A 21,935-nucleotide genomic window follows, 5' to 3' on the forward strand; every position below is an offset into this window, starting at 1 on the left:
ATATCTCATCTGTGCTTTAAGCATGGATAGGGCATATTTTGTTATATCCATGTTTCAAGCACGGATAAGGTACATCTCTTTGCTATATGTGTTACGAGTACGGACCAGAAAGAAATCCAATTTTTTGGAATTTATTGAAATTGGTTCCTTAGTTTCCCTTTTGAATATCCACCTCCTAGTTACTATTTTCTCTTACAATTCTCTATTTTTTGTTTTTTGTTTTTTTAGCATGATGCAACACACATTCCTCCCTTTTTACCTAAGGGAAGAGAAAAAAGGATATGGAAATAAACAACTTATGATCTATACAAGTATGCCTCCTTGGGCTAATAACTTGGACTTTGAGGCCCAATAAGAACTTAAGCAAATACAAATTTGTTTTAGGGGTCGATACATTCTTGAGAACTTGTGTCCTAAAGCATCTAGTCGGGTACATGCATGTAGTTAATAGGTAGATTTAAGGTTGCCCGATTTTTAAACATCAATGCATACCGAAGTACACACATATTTAGTTGGTAATCGGACATGATGTGTTCATCCCTGACATTTGAAATAACGATCTCAAGCCGTAGAACCACTAGGCAAGGTGGGGTGATTTGTGTAATGGGCTATGCTCGCAAGTGCTCGTGCATCTTTTTTTACACATTTTTTTATCATCGACTGAAAGCACCCTCAATCCGCGGGGTGAGCGGATCCGCTTTTGACCCTTGAGGTTTGAGAGTCGCCACCTAGTTATTACGATCTAGGAACCGAACATGACTCTAAAAGGTTAAAGAAACTAAGTCCGGGGATCACGTTACGGAGTTGGAAGGTGTTAGGCACCAACCCCGCCCGGCAAACACCGGTCTCTACTAATTCTCAAGTAGAACTACATTGCTAAAAAGACCTATTCAATTAAAAAAATAAAAATACTTACCTTTTTCGACCGCAACGATTTTCTTTTCCCTCAGATCTGATTGAATAACTTCTTGTACAGTATTCCTTGCTTCGTTCTCTCACCAGATTTGATTTCTGATCTCCAAGTTAAGGTATCTCTTTCTTAGATCTAAATACTTCGGATTTGTTTATGGGTTTTTAGGTGTTTTTGAAGGACTTCTAGGTGTTTTGTGAGCTAGAATCGAAGTATGGATGTTAAATAAGGAGTTGGGACTTCAAAATTAGGGTTTGTGGGAGCTTAGGGAGGCTTTTTGACCTACTTCTCTTAGGGTTTATGATTTTTTTACGAAAATATGGTGTGAGGACCACTATTTATAGATTTTTTTAAGGGTTGATTTAGATAGAATTAGTATTTAATTAGAATTCTTTTAGTTAGAATTGTATTTTAGTTAAAATTATTTTAGGTAGAGTTGTATTTTAATTAGAATTATTTTAGGTAGAGTTATATTTTAGTTAGAATTCTTTTAGGTAGAGTTATTATTTAATTAGAACTATATTAGGATTTTGACTTTTGGTCTTGTTTGATTGACTTTAATATTTTGACTTTAGTCTTAATTGATTGACTTTAATACCCTTACTTTAATCTTGCTTAATTGACTTTAATTTTGACTTTAGTCTTACTTAACTGACTTTTATTTTTTAGAGAACCCCCCTCTATTATATCTTTAATTCTTTGGACCCCCAAATGGAGGGATCTTTAAAAAAATATCTTACGAACCCTCAACAATTTTGCCTGAGAGTCCGATTGATCGATTTTTTTAGTTCTAATTTTTTAATTAATTTCATTAATGTTTCACTTTCATTATTTAATGTTTTATTTATTAATTTGAAAAATTTTAATTATAAAAATTGTGAAATTACCGTTTTACCCCCGAAAAGGACTTTTCGCTTTTTAAGTCAGTTTTTTATGTTCCAGGATGTTTTACAATCGATTTTTCGTAAGGAATTCAATGGAAATATTGGTTTATGTCATTTATGAAAATTTTTGTGTGAAATGATCGTGAAATTTATGAGGGGCATTTTTCGTAATTTTGTCAAATTCGTTGAAAATTGGCGAAATGATTTACTTGGTTTCGATTTGTTATTTTATGTGTTTGAGAGAGTTTTTCTAAGCGTAACGTAGGCTCTAGGGTCGTTTTGATGTTAGGGGTATTTTGGTAATTTGGTCATTTTTTAGTGATTTTTATCGTAAAGCTTCTTTTTGTCTGAAAAATGATGATTTCTAAGCTTTTGGGGTTATATTTTCCTAGCGTAGCGCGATTTCTACAGTTTTGTCAGTCCAAGATACCTCATCCGGATTTATAAAACATTTCTGGTAACAAAATAAAGTAATGGAATAAACATCTATCATTGGGAACCGTTGCGATCGGGTTGACGAGTTGATTAATCAGGCGAGTGCAAAAATGATGTGTCTACAGATGCCCCTCTTTGGCAAAGGGTTGAAGCAAACTAGATAGCAAATCTATTTTGGTAGATAGTTCGATATCCGAATGCCAAAGCTAGTGACAGTTCATTTTACAACCTGATTTAGCAATTCGTCAAGATGTTCGGATCCTTGAGCGTAAAACTCTCGCCGAACTAAAAAGTTGTCAGGTCCTTGAGCATGAGCTCTCACTAAAGTGTCAGATACTTGAATTTTAGAGAATTCTCCCTAACTAAAAAGTGTAAGTGTGAGTGTATGTATTGTGTGAAACTGAGTAAAAATTGAGAAAAACCTGAACATAATCTGAGTAAAATCTAACCATAAATTGAGTATAATATTAGCAAAAGTGAGTATAATCTGAGCAAAATTGAATGTCTTACCCTACTTACCCTAGGTGAAAGAGTAATAAGCTAATTTTTTGGAAGTACTATTCTACCTGCCTAGGGTGAAAGAGTAATGAACTAATTTTTTTTTGGGAAGTTCTACTCTACCTACTCGGAGTGAAAGAGTAATGAATTAAGCTTTTTGGGAGTCCTACTCTACCTGCTCAGGGTGAAAGAGTAATGAACAAATTTTTTTTTTTGGGAAGTTCTACTCTACCTACTCGGAGTAAAAGAGTAATGAACTAATTTTTTTGGGAGTCCTACTCTAACTGGCCAGGGTGAAAGAGTAATGAACTAATTATTTTAGGAAGTTCTACTCTACCTACTCGGAGTGAAAGAGTAATGAACTAATTTTTTTGGGAGTCCTACTCTACCTGCCCAGGGTGAAAGAGTAATGAACTAATTTTTTTGGAATCCTACTCTACCTGCCCAGGGTGAAAGAGTAATGAACTAATTTTTTTTTTTTTGGGAAAGTTCTACTCTACCTACTCGGAGTGAAAGGGTAATGAACTAATTTTTTTGGGAGTCCTACTCTACCTGCCTAGGGTGAAAGAGTAATGAACTAATTTTTTTTTGGAAGTTCTACTCTACCTACTCGCAGTGAAAGAGTAATGAATTAATTTTTTTGGGAGTCCTATTCTTCCTGTCCAGGGTGAAAGAGTAATGAACTAATTTTTTTTTGGAAAGTTCTACTCTACCTACTCGGAGTGAAAGAGTAATGAACTAATTTTTTTGGGAGTCCTACTCTACTTGCCCAGGGTGAAAGAGTAATGAACTAATTTTTTTTGGGAAGTTCTACTCTACCTACTCGGAGTGAAAGAGTAATGAACTGATTTTTTTGGGAGTCCTACTCTACCTGCCCAGGGTGAAAGAGTAATGAACTAATTTTTTGGGGATAAATGGGGGATTTACACCGCATTTGATTTTTTTTTAAAATAAAAAGTTGGATTTTATGAAGGTCTGGTAAACATTTTAACTCTCTTTGAATCTGAGGAGTTTTCAAAATTACTATCAAGAGGGTAACCTTTAATTCAAAGTTAACCTTATCCTTTGGGGTTGAAATTGACCAGGCATCCGAATAAAAATGCCCCAAGTTTGACAAGGAACATTGCACTGGGGATAATTGAACATAATTTGAAAATAAATGCCCTTACTGTAAAGGGGGAAGCTGTACTCTTTAAAAAAAGGAAGTGCCCTTGTTATGAAAGTTTAAAATCCTTGATTACCACAAGCGCAATAAAGGTTTAACTTTTATATTGAAGATTTTGAGTCAGGCTCAAAGAAATTGGAACAAAATATTTCTTTCTGAAATTCATCATAGAATTTGTTATTTCTCCCCGTCGGTTTGCTTAGGGACATGAAACTCTTCAGATCAATCATAGACGAGATACTTGTATCCACTGAGTCTATATTTGGTTCAAACTGGGTATTGAAACTTGATCATTCAGACTTCTGATATTTCGGCTCGGGCCACCTTTTCAGCTTCTCAACTCAACGGAGATTTTTTTTTATTTTTTGATAGCTTTAAGTTTTGCCTAGATTGTCTATTCAGGTTTTCAATCTAGCGAGCATGCTCTAGCTTTTGCCTAGATCACCTTTTTAGGTTTTCGATTTAGCGAGCTTACAATTTTTTCTTTTTTCCTTGCTTTGATTGTTGCCAAGGTCATCCTTTCAAATTTTTAACCTCGCGAGCTTGCCTTAATTTTTACCTAAGTTGCCCTTTTGGGTTTTCAACCTAGCAGGCTCTTTTTTTTTCCTATCTGAACTTCTGGAGTTGCTGTCTGATCATGCTTTGCTATCTTCCTTGACTTTTCGCACGGTAGTCAGGAGGACTTTCAAGGGTAAGCTTAGGACTGGGTATAAAAAGAAAGGAATCTTGAGGCTCAAAAACCCAAATGCCCTTTGTGTGGTATTTCCTTTTAAATTATTTTCTTTTTCCTTGAATTTTCTTCCCCACTTTGACAATTTTTTTTTCTTTTGAATATTTTTCTTTTTAAATTTTTTCTTTGTCGGGAAATCTATTTTTTTATTTTTTTTATTTTGATGTGGTCGGCCTGAAGTAATTTCTCAGGTTGCCTACGTACCCCAAAATTTTGGGATCAGACCAAAACGTAGTTCGAATTTTCCCTCCCCTAGGTTTGGTGATCGGGCTGAGAAAGAAAAATGCATCATTTTTTTTTTGAAAAGGCTGCAAAGGGTTTAGATAGAGATAATGAACTGGGTAGCAGGAAAATTGATTCGGCCAAAAATGACCTCCTTAAATATAATACCATTTGATCCGGTCAAGGTTGGTTGACTCGGGTAATTCGATTCCATCATGATCTTGAAGTCTAACAGTTTTTCCAGATAATATTTCCTTAATGATTGAATCTCTCCAATTGAATTCAAACTTTCTATGATCGAGGAAGAGTACTCCAAATTTTTTGGATAGTCTGATGCTTAGATCCTTAACTTATAAGTGATGAACTTTGACTTTCTTGTCAAACATGCGAGTGACTCCTCTCCATTGACAGACCCAATCTATTTCTAACAATTAACTTCCATTAAGACCTTGAGATACAGGATTTTCCCTTTTAACCGATAAGATTTCTTCTATATCATACTAGAGTGACTCTAGTAGAAGACTGTATTGAAGTGTAATATGTCCATAATGCGAATGGTAACTTCTCTGGCCAATCCCGGTGTGATGTGTGATTGACACATTTTCATGATGATTGTCTTGAGATTTGTACTGGCTGCTTCAACTATTCCATCGATTTTAAAATTCCAGCACTGATACATTTTATAATCCCTCCTCTGACTATGTCAGTCAATTCTTGTTTGTATATGTGGTGTTCTCACAGGATGGGTATATATTTCATGTTGAACAACACTCCAAATTTAATCGACATATCCTCATAGGACCATGTAAGCAAGCCTTTTGAATTTTCTGAATAAATTCATCATCTCTTTGTGCTCCTTTGGGGATAAGTTAGTTCCAATCTGAATTTCTTGTGAATTATTTTTGTTCCGAGGTCAATGACCTTTAGTTCCTCGAGCAAGACATTTATCTTCTCATTCAAGAGGAGGTTCCTTATTAGAGGAATTTCTCTTTGAAACCAGTTATTAGTTAATTTGTTAATGCGCTCAAGGTATTCAAAATTTTTCTTTATTCAATTAAATTTAGATAGGGCGACTGACACCATTGCAGACTCGACAAACTAACTTGACTAGAACAAAATAAGAAATAAAAAGACAGACTTAATTACTGAATTGATAAAAAGAACTGGATTAAAGACTCATAAACAACTAAAGACAATTACCCACAACGGGCTTGATTACAAACTGAGGACTCGAGAAACTATTTCCAAGCGATTGGACTGAGTCTTCTTCTTCAGATTCTTTGCATTCTTCAGACTTACTTCTTCTTTCTTGGTCAAGACTGCATTTGATGGTGAGAACCTCATTAGGGACCGTCACTCTGGTAAGAGGGGGGCTAGGAGGTTTATGATTGACTGATCGGATGAAAAAAGATTGGGTCAAATGAGAGTTGAGTATTGGATACCATGTTCAAAGTCTGAGGAGGTTGGTAAATGGGTAGAGGGTTGGTAGTAACATTTGGCTGCTTAGGGGCAGGGACAGTAACTTTTTTGGCATCAATGAGGTCTTGAACTGTATGACGAAGAGCGACACAACGATCAATAAGATGACCGAAATTTTGGTGAAACTCACAAAATAGGTTGGGATTGTGAGAAGTGGGGAGTGGATTTGATAAAGGTCGAGGTTGGAGAGGTGCAATGAGCCCTTTACTTAATAGTTTCTGAAAGACAATGCTCAAAGGCATACCAAGATTGGTGAATTTCTTACATGATCGAGGTTGATTAGGGTTAACTTGGTTACTAGGTAAGATAGTAGATTGGACGGGTGTAGTAGACGTATTGACTACATAGGCGTGAACAACGCTAGACTTGAAATTGGTGAAAGGCTTTTTGAACTTGTTGTCAGAAGGATTGGAAAGGATTCCGGAAGCGAAAGCATCTTCCAATTGACTACCAGCTTGCAATAGAGACTCGAATGTAGGAAGGTATTGGGAAACTAGATGTCAGGCATACCCTTGCGAGAGGTTTTTTAAGATAATAGCCACTTGTTCTTTCTCTGAAGGTCTATCCCACATTTGTGCAGTCTTGGCCCTCCAACGACCGATGAAGTCCGTAAATATTTCCCCATTCTTCTGTTTAGTTGACTCTAAGTCCCTTCTTGAAGTTTCAATTTCGGTACTGTATTTGTACTGATGCCAGAAAGCCTTTGACATATTCTCCCATGTACCTACTGTAGCTGGATCTTGAGACATTAGCCATCGTAGAGCAGATCCTGATAGAGTTCGTTGAAACAGTAATGTCATATGTTCGTTGCTAAGCCCCATAGTGCGCATGTTGGTAACATACACCTTAAGATGTATTTTCGCACACCCTGTCCCACTGAACTTATCCATTTCAGGCATCACAAACTTCTCTGGCAAATGGATTCTAGGGATGCGGTTCAGAGCTTCAATGCCTATTGCAATTTCATCAATACCCTTTATACTTTTCATAACTGACTCTAATTGAGACATTCTGTTGGCTAACACTGGATTCTCATCAGCATACTCTTCGTCTCCATCGAGTTCGAAGACTTCATGGGCACGTCTCGCTGTATTTTCTTCTACCATTTTTTCCTTTAGGATCATCAATGGAATTGCCAGTTGATTCTAAAATCTGTTCTAAGACTTCCACTTTGCCCTTTATACTGTTGATATCATTGGCAAAGGCTGCCAAAATCTTACGGAAAGGATTCTTGAAGTGAAAGCATCTTCCAATTGGCTACCAGCTTGCAATAGAAACTCGAATGTAGGAAGGTATTGGGAGACTAGATGTCGGGCATACCCTTGCGAGAGGTTTTTTAAGATAATAGCCACTTGTTCTTTCTCTGAAGCTCTATCCCACATTTGTACAGCCTTGGCCCTCCAACGACCGATGAAGTCAGTAAATGTTTCCCCATTCTTCTGTTTAGTTGACTCCAAGTCCCTTCTTAAAGTTTCAATTTCGGTACTGTATTTGTACTGATGCTAGAAAGCCTTTGACATATTCTCCCATGTACCTACTGTAGCTGGATCTTGAGACATTAGCCATCGTAGAACTAATCCTGACAGAGTTCGTTGAAACAGTAATGTCATATGTTCGTTGCTAAGCTCCATAGTGCACATGTTGGTAACATACACCTTAAGATGTGTTTTCCCACACCTGTCCCACTGAACTTGTCCATTTCAGGCATCACAAACTTCTTTGGCAAATGGATTCTAGGGATGCGGTTCAGAGCTTCAATGCCTACTGCAATTTCATGAACACCTTTTATACTTTTCATAGCTGACTCCAATTGTGACATTTTGTTGGCTAACACTGGATTCTTATTAGTATACTCTTCGTCTCCATCGAGTTCGAAGACTTCATGGGCACGTCTCGCTGTATTTTTTTCTACCCTTTTTCCTTTAGGATCATCAATGGAATTGCCAGTTGATTCTGAAATCTGTTCTAAGACTTCCACTTTGCCCTTTATACTGTTGATATCATTGGCAAAGGCTGTCAAAATCTTACGAATTTCTGTGAGCTTAGATTCTGAAGTCATTTCTGCCTATTGACTTGGTACCAACATTCGTTCTAACCGACTGGACTTACGACTCCAACTAGGAGGTGGACGTTTGAGTTTGGGTGTAATGATAACCTTGAAAACCCCATCAAAGGTGGATTACTAGTTATGGATCCTAGAGTAGACTTTTAATAAATAGAGGTTTCTCTTGATAGCATGGGTTAAGTTAACCCCTAGATTCAAAATCTCTAACCAATGAAATATTTCGATCAAGAAATATTACATGAATATGATTTATTGATGTTGTTAAGTATGAAATATTCAGTCCATTGAATTAAACTGGCTGATGCAAGGTGATTGGGACTATGTACCAATTTGAGTTTGGGCCGGTTCGACCCAATGGATCTGAATATTCCACTTGCATCTCTTCATCTAATATTTAAGCCAATTAGTTTAACCGGTTCATCTGTTGATCCATAAGATCCATTTACCAATGGGACTAATTGGTTTAACTTGATATCGACTAGTATGTCTCATCAATTAAGTTTATTAGGTTGGACCGATATTACTGGTTTGATTGGACCGGTGTGGATCGGTCCACCCACTTACCTTTTGGTTGGATTAAATAGAGCAACCCGGGAACACCCACGATATGTTCGAGTCGTGACCTACAAGGAAAGTTTCTAGACTCTAGGCTTACTACGTGCAATGCATTTTTATCTGGCTACCCTTGCCCAAGCACACCTATATACCTCTCGATACGTGGTGACTTGGTTTAATATACCGTATAGGTGATAATCTAATACCTCAACTCACTTCTCTGAAGTAAAAAACAATCAGTTTGATCTCTATATGAGAGGTGGCGCACAATGCTGAGCAAGGGCCTACTTAAATACCTCTCGTATAGAATAGACGTAGTCTATCCCCCTCGTACAATAGGGTACAGCGGGACAAGATCTTGCTTAGGCACCGATTTTGACCAATAAGTGCAATTGATATACTTAGATTATCTTTTATATACCTATAGATACGAGTCAAGAGTTGTAACTTTCATAAATGGTTTGGCATCCCACGAGGGGACCGACCACGTACTAGTACTATGTTGGCAATCGGGACATGTGACTGTGTGGCTCACAATAGGTCAAAGGCTCAGGTTGCTCCAGCCTGGGTGCATCAATATACCTCTCAGAATCACCTGATCAGACAGTATTGATACCCCAGTTTGATATACCTAAGGCACGTGACTGGAGTTGTGGTTTTCATGAATGACGTTGCATCTCCGAAGAGACCGGGCCACGCACTAGTACCACGTTGGCTAAATGGGATGTGCAAGCGTGCAAAACGATAAATGTGCATGTGGTGTGCCCGGGGCCTTTTCAAACAAATAGGCCTATGGGCCTGATCAGATCATCATACATTGATACCACATGAATATTAATCGAATCATTCAAAATTCATAATATAAATCAAGGTAAGCACACCAGAAATATCTATTAACTATGATTATGGCAAACCAATCAAATAATATGGCATTGAATAATTAATCAGATCCAATCATTGCTGCAAGCACAATTTTTAATCCAAGCCAAAAGATTATATATATATATATATATATATATATATATATATATATATATATATATATTTTTATGGTGGTCCAATCAAAGGTCCCTTTTGAGTGATAAAAAATAAATCGGGATTTCAACGATTATTGAATTGATAGTAGAACGATAGTGGTGGAGATAGGGAGTGATGAGTCTTTTTATTTATTTATTATTTATTTTTTTAAGGCGATAAAAAGTTACTACACAACCACATAAAACATATCTTATAGTTGATGACTTCTACAAAATACCTGATAATAATAAAAAAAATTAAAAAAAACATGAAACTGGCAAACAAACGATACTACCAACAAAGCTGGAAAATGTTCAAAAACTCTTAAATTACCAACCCACTTAGAGCTTAATGATGAGACAAAATTGTTTATTGTTTTCATCATCCCATTCAAAAAAATAGTGAAATACTTACTGATTTTGTTTTCGAGAGAGTTTTAAACTTGGATCAGATATGAACTATGAGTCATGAAAATCTACTACCCAACGTGGCATACTAAATCAACTACCTTGTGACGTGACAAATTGGCTATTCTCCTCGGGATACATGATCTCTCAAGATACAATTTTTCACAATTCACGAATTATATGTTGCGTTCTTATGGCAGCCATAACAGCAATTATTTTATTTTATTTTTTTTTAAATCTATTCAAGGAATAAAAAATAAAATTAAAAACGAATTTCTGTTTTGCGTTCTTATGGCAGCCATAAGAGCAAAAGAAACCAATATTTTTTTTAAAAGAAAAATCGATTCAAGGAACAAAAATAAAAATGAAATTCGTTGGGCACTCTTGTGGCAGCAATAACAGCAACTATTTTATTTTTTTTTTAAGTCAATTCAAGGGATAAAAAATAAAAATAAAAACGAATTTCTGTTTTGCGTTCTTATGGCAGCCATAACAACAAAAGAAACCAATTTTTTTAAAGAAAAATCGATTCAAGGAACAAAAATAAAAATGAATTTCGGTTGGGCATTCTTGTGACAGCAATAACAGCAGTTATTTTATTTATTTTTAAATCAATTCAAGGAATAAAAATTAAAAATAAAAACGAATTTCTGTTTTGCGTTCTTATGGCAGCCATAATAGCAAAAGAAACCAATTTTTTTTTTTTTTTTTTTTAAATTGATTCAAGGAACAAAAATAAAAATGAATTTCGGTTGGGCATTCTTGTGGCAGCAATAACAGCAAGAGAAATAAAAAAGAAAATACATATTGCAGCCAACACAACACTAAAAATCCTTTTATTTTTTTTATTATCTATGTTTCTACGCACAATCTCACAATCTCATTGAGAGAGAGAGAGAGAGAGAGACACGTTTCTCTCTTTTTCTCTGCTGTTTTTCGTTTTTCTCTATTGGAGAAGGAGATAAAAAACAGTAAAGACTGTTTTCTGCTAACGGCACACCACGTTAAAAAAAAAAATTTACAATTTTTTTTTCTGCTTTTTTTTCTTGGAATACTATTCTCATCATGAAAAATATTAAAAAAGGTATTTTTTTTGTTTCTTAACACATTACTCACAAATAATTTATTTTCACAACTCGCCGCATATGCGTAATAACGCAATAAAAAAAATTCATCCAAGAAAAAAAAAAAAAAAAAAAAATCATAACTCTCATCCCAACCACCATTATTCCATCCTCAATTTATATCAATTTGAATCTTTCATTATTTATGATCATCCCAAAACGACCCTAAATTGAATCATAAAAAAGGATACTAAAAAATGACCTATCCAAAATCAATCCAAATAATGCTAAGAAAAAATAATAAGACCAAAAAATATAAAGTAAACCAAATAATGAGGATGGTTCAACAACCATTTTTTCCACACTATTATCCTCTTGACATCTTGAATTATTTAACGTCATTCCGAATGATCATAGATTGAACCATGAAAATGTGCCAAAATAAAGTATTCGAAATCCAAATAAATGATCCATAATTAAGTCAGAAAGAATGATAAAAAAATAATAATAAATAAATAAATAAATAAACAAATAACTAAAAATCAAATAAAAAGGTCATACTGGCAATGCATCCCATACTTGGGATTTTTCAAGTCTGATCCTCAATGGTCCCCACGGAGTCGCCACTGAAAGTGCCCTCGATCCGCGGGGTACGCGGATCCGCTTTTGACCCTTGAGGTTTGGGAGTCGCCACTTAGTTATTACGGTCTAGAAATCGAACATTGAATCTAAAAGGTAAAAGAAACTAATCTACAAAAAATAAGAAACTAAGTCCGGGGATCACGTTACGGAGTTGGAAGGTGTTAGGCACTAACCCCGCCCGGCAAACACCGATCTCTACGAATTCTCAAATAGAACTACATTGCTAAAAAGACCTAATCAATAAAAAAATTAAAAATACTTACCTTTTTCGAACGCAACGATTTTTCTTTTCCCTTAGATCTGATTGAATAACTTCTTGTACAGTATTCCTCGCTTCGTTCTCTCACCGGATCTGATTTCTTATCTCCAAGTTAAGGTATCTCTTTCTTAGATCTGAATTCTTCGGATTTGTTTATGGGTTTCTGGTGTTTTTGAAGGACTTCTAGGTGTTTTTAAGCTAAAATCGAAGTATGGATGTTAGGTAAGGAGTTGGGACTTCAAAATTATGGTTTATGGGAGGCTAGGGAGGCTTTTTGACCTACTTCTCTTAGGGATTTATGATTTTTTTATGAAAATAGGGTGTGAGGACCACTATTTATAATTTTTTTAAGGGTTGATTTAAATAGAATTCGTGTTTAATTAGAATTCTTTTAGTTAGAATTGTATTTTAGTTAGAATTATTTTAGGTAGAGTTGTATTTTAATTAGAATTGTTTTAGGTAGAGTTATATTTTAGTTAGAATTTTTTTTGGTAGAGTTATTATTTAATTAGAACTCTATTAGGATTTTGACTTTTGGTCTTGGTTGATTGACTTTAATATTTTAACTTTAGTCTTAATTGATTGACTTTAATACCTTGACTTTAGTCTTGCTTAATTGACTTTAATTTTGACTTTAGTCTTACTTGACTGACTTTTATTTTTTGGAGAACCCCCCTCTATTATATCTTTAATTCTTTGGACCACCAAATGGAGGGGTCCTTAAAGAAATATCTTACGAACCCTCAACAATTTTACCTGAGAGCCTGATTGATCGATTTTTTAGTTTCAATTTTTAAATTAATTTCATTAATGTTTCACTTTAATTATTTAATATTTTATTTATTAATTTCGAAATTTTTAATTATAAAAATTATGAAATTTCCATTTTACCCCCGGAGAGGACTTTTCGCATTTTAAGTCCATTTTTTATGTTCCAAGATGTTTGAGAATCGATTTTTCGTAAGGAATTCAATGGAAATATTGGTTTGTGTCATTATGAAATTTTTTGTGTGAAATAATCGTGAACTTTATGAGGGGCGTTTTCGTAATTTTATCGAATTCTGTGAAAATTGGCAAAATGATTTATTTGGTTTCGATTTGTTATTCTATGTGTTTGAGAGAGTTTTTATAAGCGTAACATAGGCTCTAGGGTGGTTTTGATGTTAGGGGTATTTTGGTAATTTGGTCATTTTTTAGTGATTTTTATAGTAAAGCTTCTTTTTGTCTGAAAAATGATGATTTCTAAGTTTTTGGAATTATATTTTCCTAGCGTAGCGCGGTTTCTACAGTTTTGTTAGTTCAAGATACCTCATCCGGATTTCTGAAACATTTCTGGTAACAAAACAAAGCAATGGAAGAAACATCCATCACTGGGAACCATTGCGATCGGGTTGACGAGTTGATTAATCAGGCGAGTGCAAAAATGAGTTGTCTACATCGACACCCTTACAAATATGTAATGAAGTAAATAAATAAAGTAAATAAACATTACAACATGTTCTCTCGAATATAAAAGGAACACAATGAACAAACAACATCCAATGTTAGTACACAAATAAAATTTTCTTTTTCCCAAAATGATCGAGTTGACACGAGGTCAAACCCTCCATCCCCAGTGGAGTCGCCAACTATAAATGCATGATTTACAATTTTCAAATATCACTTCTACAAAGATTTGGAGTCACCACCATTTATTTTTTGTAAAAGGAATGGTTACCCGATATTCATTTTTAAAAAAAATGTCATTTTTGGTGTTTAACAATTCTAGTACGAATAAAATACTGATCAACCTAAGGTCGGGGTAATTGGCTCGATTAGAGAAAAGAAAAGGTGCTAGGCACCCCTTTCTTTCTACGAAGTGGTGGTAATCTCAAAATAACTCCGTTATTTTGGATGAAAACATAAATAAAAAAATGCTATGTGTTGACGACTTATACCCTAAATAGGGATTTGCTATCGACTTAACTTATAAGGATCATCTCATTGAAGGAGATGATCTTTATATAGACCAAGCCTTGGAAATAACATATGTTTTTTAAAAGTGTTGGCTAATGGTTATGGGTCCATTTCATGGGTTGAGAAAGATCTGAATACCGGTTGCCTCAAAATGATTTGAAGGATTAAAAAGATTTTATTTTGAAAGTGGTTATAACCCCTATACTTTAAATTGAACTGAAATCCAATCTGCTGAAGATAGAGGAGGGGGAGTATCACAACTTAAGTCTTTTGTAAAATAAAAATTAAAGAGGTGATAGGGATAGTAGAAAAGGATATGGAGAGGAGAGAGAGAGAGAGGGGTATGTGTTCCTTTGACCTACCTTGAAGCCTTACTATCTTCTTTTTTTTCTTATTTCTTCTTCTTTTTAGGTCCTTAATTGAATTTGTGAAATTATAAATTTGTTAAAATAGATGAAGTGAGAGGAAGAAAGAGTTGAGAGAATTATTATTTTTTTTAGATTTTTGACTTGGTCCTCATTTTGGAAGATGAGGGGGTATTTAGAGGTGTTGAGAACTACTTTTGATGATATAATGGGGTGAAAATATAGGAGAATAGATAATGGGATGGGTTTTGAGGGTGAGGGATATGAAATTTGGAGTTAGGATGGGGGTATTTGCGGACTTGGGGTAAATTGATAGTTTTTTTATCCACATGGTTTGGATCCTCCCCAACCCATTTGGGTGGAATGTTTGGTGAGGTGAAATGATGGGGTATTCGGTTGAAAAAATATGATTGAGTGTTAGTTGGGATGAGAATATGTGGTGTTTGATTAAAAGAATGGGTTGTTTAATGAGTTAGGTGTTTAGATATTTGAGAGGTGGAGGAGATTGTGACAAGTATAAAAATGGTATGAAGATGGAATGTTTAGGTGAGTTGATTGGTTGGAAAGGGTGTGGGGATGGCTTGTGAGAATGGGTTGATGGTGAATGATGAAGAGAGGTATAGGTTGTGATGTGGGTGAAAGCGTCCTCGATCCATGGGGTGCGCGGATCAGCTTTTGACCATTAAGGTTTGGGAGTCGCCACCTAGTTATTACGGTCTAGGAATCGAATATAGACTCGAAACGAATAAAAACAACTAATTTACTCCAAAATAACTGAGTTCGGGGATCAAATTACAGGGTTGGAAGGTGTTAGGCACCAACCTCGCCAGGCAAACGCCGATCTCTACTAATTCTCAAATAAACTACATTGCTAAAAGACCTAAGTAATAAAAAAATTAAGAAATTTATACCTCTCCGAAGACAACGTTTTCGTTCCCTCAGATCTGATAGAGTAACTCTTTGTACAGTACTCCTTGCTTCGTTCTGTCTCTTGATTTGATTTCTGATCTCTGAGGCAAGGTATCTCTTTCTCAGATCTGGATTCTTTGGATTTGTTTATGGATTTCTAGGTGTTTTTAAAGGGCTTCTAGGTGTTTTTTGAGCTAAAATCGAAGTATGGGTTTTAGGTAAGGAGTTGGGACTTCAAAATTAGGATTTATAGGAGGTTAGGGAAGTTTTTTTACCTACTTCTCTTAGGATTTATTTTTTTATACGAAAATAGGGTGTAGGGACCCCTATTTATAGATTTTTTAAGTGTTTGTTTAGATAGAATTAGTGTTAAATTATAATTCTTTTAGTTAGAGTTATATTTTAATTAGAATTTTTTTAGGTAGAGTTATATTTTAATTAGAATTCTATTAAATAAAGTTATTATTTAATTAGATTGTTAAATAGAATTTTATTTAATTAGAACTCTATTAGGATTTTGACTTTTGATCTAATTTGATTGACTTTAAGATTTTGGCTTTAGTCTTACTTGATTGACTTTAATATCTTGACTATAATTTTACTTGAGTGACTTTAATTTTGAATTTAGTCTTACTTAATTAACTTTAATATCTTGATTTTAATTTTACTTGATTGGATTTAATTTTTTTGAGAAACCCCCTCTATTATATCTTTAATTCTTTGGACCCCCTAATGGATGGTCCTTGAATAAATATCATGGCAACCCTCAACAATTTTGGCTGAGAGTCTGATTAATCGATTTTTTTGTTTAAAATTTTAAATTAATTTTATTAATATTTTAATTTACATTATTTAATGTTTTATTTATTAATTTCAGAATTTTTAATTATTAAAATTGTAAATTATCGTTTTACCCTCGGAGAGGACTTTTTACGTTTTAAGTCATTTTTCAATGTTCCAGGATGGTTTGGAATCAGTTTTTCATAAGGAATTCAATAGAAATATTGGTTTGTGTCATTTATGAAATTTTTTGGGTGAAATGATCGTGAACTTTATGAGGGGCATTTTCGTAATTTTATCAAATTTTGTGAACATTGGCGAAATGATTTATTTGATTTCGATTTCTTATTTTATGTATTTGAATGGATTTTCCTAAGCGTAACGTAAGCTCTAAGTATATATTTTAAGATTATGGGATATTTTGGTAATTTGGTCATTTTTAGTGATTTTTATTGTAAAGCTTCTTTTTGTCTGCAAGATGATGATTTCTATGTTTCTGGGGTCATATTTTCCTATTGTAGCGTGATTTCTACAGTTTTATTAATTTAAAATACCTAATCCAAATTTCTGAAATATATCTAGTAACAAAATAAAGCATTGGAATAATCATCCATAATTGGAAACCGTTGCAATCGGGTTGACGAGTTGATTAATCAGGCAAGTGCAAAAATGGGGTGTCTACAAATGCCCCTCTTTGGCAGAGGGTTGAAGTAAACTAGATAGCAAATCTATTTTGGTAAATAGTGCGATATCCGAATGCCAAAGCTAGTGACAGTTCATTTTGCAACCTGATTTAGGAATTCGTTAGGACATTCGGATCCTTGAGGGTAAAATTCTCCTCGAACTAAAAGGTTGTCAGGTCCTCGAGCTTAAACTCTTACTGACGATGTCAAATTCTCGAATTTTAGAAAATTCTCCCTGACTAATGCAAAAGTGCACGTGTGTGCAATGGTGTGATGCTTACTGAATAAAAATATACAAGGGCCTAGAAATCTTCTCTTCTTGACAATAATGATTTGAAATTGAAATGTGCTTATGTAACGAAAGCAATCATGGCAAGGTTGAACAATGAGGTAATTGGAGTCATAACATTGTAGGAACTTCATTAAATCATATTTGAAATTCTTTTTTAGAGTTCGAAAAAGTTTGAGTCTCGTTTATCGGACTCGAACCTATTGTAGCCACGCTTCTCGGGATAAAAAACTTAAACAATCTTGTTAATTCAATATGATTCAAACAAAGCTAGAGTTTCGTTTCTCAGACTCTGGCTAAGGTTTACAGGAACTTAAACAATCCTATTAAAATTGGAGTCTCATTTCTCGGACTCGAACCTAGGTTTGTAGGCACTTCAAAAAAACCTACTCATTATATGATTTAGATAGTTAGAGTCTCGCATCTCGGACTCAAACGTAGGTTTGTAGGCACTTCAAAAAACCTACTCATTCTATGATTCAAAAATTTGGAGTCTCGTTTCTCGGACTCGCACTTAGGTTTGTAGGCACTTCAAAAAGCCTATTCATTCTATGATTCAAAAATTTGGAGTCTCGTTTCTGGACTCGAACTTAGGTTTATAGGCACTTCAAAAAGCCTATTCACTCTATGATTAAAAAAGTTGGAGTCTTGTTTCTCGGACTCGAACTTAGGTTTATAGGAACTTAAAAAAGCCTACTCATTCTATGATTCAAAAAGTTGGAGTTTTTTTCTCGGACTCAAACTTAGGTTTGTAGGCACTTCTAAAAGCCTCTTCATTTTATGATTCAAAAAATTGGAGTCTCATTTCTTGGACTCGAACTTAGGTTTGTAGGCACTTCAAAAAGCCCACTCATTCTATGATTCAAAAAGTTGGAGTTTTATTTCTCGGAATCGAACTTAGGTTTGTAGGCACTTCTAAAAGCTTATTCATTCTATGATTCAAAAAGTTGAAGTCTCGTTTCTCAGACTCGAACTTAGGTTTGTAGGCACTTCAAAAGGCCTATTCATTCTATGATTCAAAATGTTGGAGTCTCGTTTCTCGGATTCGAACTTAGGTTTGTAGGCACTTCAAAAAGCCTACTCATTCTATGATTCAGAAAGTTGGAGTCTCGCTTCTCGGACTCGAACCTAGGTTTGTAAGCACTTCAAAAAACCTACTCATTCTATGATTCAAAATTTTGGAGTCACGTTTCTTGGACTCGGACTTAGGTTTGTAGGCACTTCAAAAATCCTATTCATTTATGATTCAAAAATTTGGAATTTCTTTTCTTGACTCGAACTTAGGTTTATAGGCACTTCAAAAAGCCTATTCACTCTATGATTAAAAAAGTTGGAGTCTTGTTTCTCGGACTCGAACTTAAGTTTATAGGCACTTCAAAAAACCCACTTATTCTATGATTCAAAAAGTTGGAGTTTCCTTTCTCGGACTCGAACTTAGGTTTGTAGGCACTTCTAAAAGCCTATTCATTCTATGATTCAAAAAGTTGGAGTCTGAAAGCGCCCTCGATCCGCGGGGTGCGCGGATCCGCTTTTGACCCTTGAGGTTTGGGAGTCGCCACCTAGTTATTACGGTCTAGGAACTGGTCAATGACTCTAAATAGATAAAGAACTAATCTAGAACAAAAAAAACTAAATTCGGGGATCATGTTACAGGCTTGGAAGGTATTAGGCACCAACCTCGCCCAGCCAAAGTCTGTCTCTACTAACTTCCCAAGTAAGTTACATTGCTAAAAAAACCTAGATAATAAAAATAAGAAATTATACCTCTCCGATAGCAAAGACCTTATTCTCTCAGATCCGACAAAAATTACTCCTTGTACCGTACTCCTTGTTTCGTTTGTCTCCGGATTTGATTTCTGATCTTCGATGCAAGGTATCTCTTTTTTTTTATCTGGACTCTTCGAGTTTGTTATGGATTTTGGGGTGTTTTTGGAGGGTTTTTAGGTATTTTTTAGGCTAAAATTGAAAGAGGGATATTAGGTAAGGAGTTGGGACTCCAAAACTAGGGTTTATGGGAGGCTAGGGGTGATTTTTATAGAGTTAGTGTTTAATTAGAGTTCTTTTAATTAGAGTTATGTTTTAGTTAGACTTGTTTTAGGTAGAGTTGTGTTTTAATTAAAATTATTTTAGGTGGAGTTGTGTTTTAGTTAGAACTCTATTAGATTGAGTTATTATTTAATTAGAACTCTATTATGACTTTTGGTCTTATTTGATTGACTTTTAATATTTTGACTTTAGTTTTAATTGATTGACTTTTAATATCTTGACTTCAGTCATGCTTGATTGACTTTAATTTTGACTTTAGTCTTACTTGATTGACTTTAGTCTTGCTTGATTAGCTCTAAATTTTTGGAGAACCCCCCTCTATTATATCTTTAATTTTTTGGACCCCCAAATGGAGGGTCCTTAAAGAAATATCTCACGAACCCTCAACAATTTTGCCTGAGATCCCGATTGATCGATTTCTTGGGTTCAAAATTTTAAATTAATTTCATTAATGTTTCACTTTAATTATTTAATGTTTTATTTATTAATTTTGAATTTTTTAATTATGAAAATTGTGAAATTATCGTTTTACCCCCAGAGAGGACTTTTCATGTTTTAAGTCGATTTTTAATGTTCTAGGATGTTTTAGAATCGATTTTTCGTAAGGAATTCAATGGAAATATTAGTTTGTGTCATTTATGAAAGTTTTTGTGTGAAATGGTCATGAACTTAATGAGGGGCATTTTCGTAATTTTGTCAAATTCTGTTAAAATTGACGAAATGATTTATTTGATTTCGATTTGTTGTTTTATGTGTTCGAAAGGGTTTTTCTAATCGTAACGTAGGCTCTAAGGTTGTTTTGATGTTAGGGGTATTTTGGTAATTTGATCAATTTTTAGTTATTTTTATCGTGAAACTTACTTTTTGGGTCTGCAAGATGATTATTTCTATGTTTCTGGGGTCGTATTTTCCTAGCATAGCGTGGTTTCTAAGGTTTTGTCAGTTTGAGATACCTCATCCGGATTTCTGAAACACATCTGGTAACAAAATAAAACAATGGAAATAACATCCATCATTGGGAATCATTGCAATCGAGTTGACGAGTTGATTAATCAGGCGAGTGCAAAAATGAGGTTCTACAAATGCTCCTCTTTGGCAGAGGGTTGAAGCAAACTAGATAACAAATCTATTTTGGTAGATAGTGCGATATATGAATGCCAAAGCTAGTGACAGTTCATTTTGCAGCCTGATTTAGCAATTCGTCGGGGTGTTCGGATCCTTGAGGGTAAAACTATCCCCGAACTAAAAAATGTCAGGTCCTTGAGCACGAGCTCTCACCGACAGTGTCAAATCCTTGAATTTTAGAAAATTCTCCTTGACTGATGTAACAGCTGTGCAAGTGTGTGATTTAAAATCTGTGATAAATTTAAAAGAGTTTAAGTTGGAACTGAGTAAAATCTGAGCGTAATTTGAGCATTATCTGAGCATAGACTGAGCATAAACTGAGCACAAACTGAGCATAATTCCGAGCATAACTGAGCATAATCCAAGATGACCCTTAGCGGCAACTGAGCAAAATCCAAGATAACCCTTGGCGGCAACTGAGCAAAATCCAAGATAACCCTTGGCGGCAACTGTGCAAAATCCAAGATAACCCTTGGCGGCATCTGAGCAAAATCCAAGATAACCCTTGGCGGCAACTGAGCAAAATCCAAGATAACCCTTGGGGGCAACTGAGCAAAATCCAAAATAACCCTTGGCGGCATCTGAGCAAAATCCAAGATTACCCTTGGCGGAAACTGAGCAAAATCCAAAATAACCTTGGCGGTAACAGAGCAAAATCCAAGATAACCATTGGCGGCATCTGAGCAAAATCCAAGATAACCCTTGGCGGCAACTGAGCAAAATCCAAGATAACCCTTGGCAAAATCCAAGATAAACCTTGGCGGAAACTGAGCAAAACTGACAGAGAAATGAAGGAATTTTGGGAAATAATGAATGAATCTGGAGAAGACTGATTGGAATGAATCAGAGAATAAATAAATATGAAAGATAATGAATCTGGATGAGAAATGATCGAATCTAAGAATGATTGGATCTAGAAAAGAATCTGGAGACCGAAAGAATGCAATATCTCCTATGTGAGATCCAATATGCTTTTGTTTGAACCTCAAAAAGTTTTATGAATTTAAAACCTGAGTTTTTATTTCTTTTGAACCTCAAGGATTTTTCAAAAAACTGTTATCAAGAGGGTAACCTTAAATTTGGGCTTCTCATTATCTTTTAGGATTAACATTGCTCAAAAACAAAATGCCCCTAGTTTGACAATATACGTGGTATTGAAGATAATTGAACACATCATGCAAAAAAATAAAAAAATGCCCCTAGTATAAGGGGGAAAAGTTACATTAAAGAAGAAAATACCCCTTGTATGAAGGTTTGAAATATTTGATTACCACAAGCGCAATAAATACTCAACATTTAATTTTGATTAATTTTATTGAAGGTTTTGAGTCAGGCTCAAGAGAACAAAATTATTTCCTTTCGAGACTCATCATAGAATTCACCCTTATCTTCCTTGGTTAACTCGGGGAAGTAATAATTTTCAGATCGATCGTAGACAAGATACTTGTGT

Source organism: Akebia trifoliata, chromosome 2, assembly GCF_017979445.1.
Source record: "Akebia trifoliata isolate Shusen 1 chromosome 2, ASM1797944v1, whole genome shotgun sequence".
NCBI lineage: Eukaryota > Viridiplantae > Streptophyta > Magnoliopsida > Ranunculales > Lardizabalaceae > Akebia > Akebia trifoliata.